We start from the raw sequence: 1921 nt of genomic DNA, 5'->3' as shown, positions 1-1921 counted from the left end.
AGTTGGACACAATGGGTTTTCGTTTAAAGAGCTCAAGTCCGATGCCAAGGTGGTTGTTTAGGCCTGTTCTCCACAAACACCATATGCCGTGGCTACATGGCTGTCTATTTGTCTTAGCAGCCTTGGTTCTTTTTGATCCTGAGATCCTCAGAAAAAGAAAGGAATGTTCTGGGAATTTACGGTGGAATGACGTTTGCTATTTTTTTTTTAGGTTGGCTGCCACCACTAAGTCCAGGCCTGTTTCCTCTGGCTTATTTATTACTAATTAGCTTGTCTTTGTGTGATTTTTTTTTTTTTCCTACATTATGGCACTGCTGTTCTTTGAAAATTGAAACGCATGCTCATATAAAATGGTTGTGGGTCAAACATTCATCCCATCAGCCTATCAACAGCATGAAAGTTTATCAGGATAAACCCTACAGCATTCATAAACAGCAATCATCCCCTACCTAGATTTATTATGGATTATGATTTTTTTGTTGCAAAAGTTATCAAATTTAAAAATGGATTAGAAGGCTGCTTAATGAAAGATTGGCAGGTCCCTGAAGTTGCTGCAGGGGTTAGAGCCTCAGATAAAAAGAAAAGAGGCAATTAAAAGGAAATGGGAATGAAGGGCATGTGGGTTTCTTGAAGGGGCAGGGAGTTATCCTGAAGAACAACTACATTTGGATGGACTGGAGAAGAGCAATTTTGCCAGGAAAGCTTCCAAATTTACATACTTTTTTTTCTTTTATGAAGGAGAGAAGTGTGATGATGGATAAATGAGATTTGCAAAGAAATAGTAGTTTTGTTCCAAGGGTCAAAGAATTATTAGATTGATTTTCAGAAGGCAGCTCTGGTATAAAACCAAAGGGAAATACCATGAGTCCAGCAATAGAGAATAATGCATTATCACTGGGAGAGAGAGTCCGTTGACCACCTCAATAGATGTGCAATTAGTACGTAGTGTCTTAACATAGTCACTCTCTCTGTGACTCCTCACCCGAGCTCCTATGATGCTACCTTCTTCATGATGCCCCAGAATACTAAAGTACAATAGAAATTTCTATGGTGACGTTTAACTAGGTTGATTTAAGTGCTGGCATTACTTTTTCATCTTTCTCAGGAGATCAGCACAGAACCCAATGCATAATAAGTTCTCTAAATTATTTTTTATTATAGTTTTTAAGCCTTTTAATTTTTATTACACAAAAAAGCTTCATTTTCTAATTTGGCTTTCTGACTCTGTGCCTGTGCCTTCAACACTTTCACAAAGATTTTCTGCTCCTCCATAAGGAAAGCGGGCTTGATCCTGTCGTGAACACACTTAGCACACATGGAACCCCCATAGACTCTGATGACAGGTTTTTTGTTTTAGACAACCTCACACTAACTTGAGGTCTCACAGCACAAACCCCTCGACATCTGCCTGGGCACAAGCCACATGCAGATGTTGGTGCTTTCACAACCTTCTTGGTGTAAAGCTAAACAATTCTGTTACCAGGTGTTTGGGACAGCCTAGTTTTGTGAGCAGTTGTCATAGGAAAGCCTATGGCAGGCTGTCAAATGCTGCACCATATGGAGTGCCTTTAGCCAGCAGCCCCAGAAGAGGGGAAAGCTCTAAATTATTTTTAAAATTAGAAAAATCAAGGTTGTCTGTGTTGGTTTCTGTAATGTACCTTCCAGTGTGTCGTTTTGACTCCTGTATCCCTTCTCTGATAGAAGATCCACTCAAAAATGAAAATGAAAGTTCATTTAAGCTTTGCATAGATAATCGACAAAATTGGAGAGGAGTGATGGATAGAACATGAAGGCTAGACTCTATTTTGCCTCTCTTTAGAAGGAGCATTAGGACACTAATAGTGGTGAAACCCACGAAGGGTAAAGTTAGAAATTTATAATAGAAACTAAGCGATCAGGCCAGACTAGAATCTGTATAGCT

General features: G+C 39.4%; 1 pseudogene; it reads right to left on the bottom strand.

Annotated features, from left to right (window-relative positions):
• Positions 1-1173: 1173 nt before the first annotated feature.
• Positions 1174-1557, bottom strand: LOC111728561 (annotated as a pseudogene).
• Between the last annotated feature and the right edge of the window lie 364 nt (positions 1558-1921).

Source organism: Otolemur garnettii, unplaced genomic scaffold, assembly GCF_000181295.1.
Source record: "Otolemur garnettii isolate 467f Iridium unplaced genomic scaffold, OtoGar3 scaffold00169, whole genome shotgun sequence".
Taxonomy (NCBI): domain Eukaryota; kingdom Metazoa; phylum Chordata; class Mammalia; order Primates; family Galagidae; genus Otolemur; species Otolemur garnettii.
Note: the sequence above shows the minus strand (reverse complement) of the source record. Positions and strands in the feature narration are given on the sequence as shown.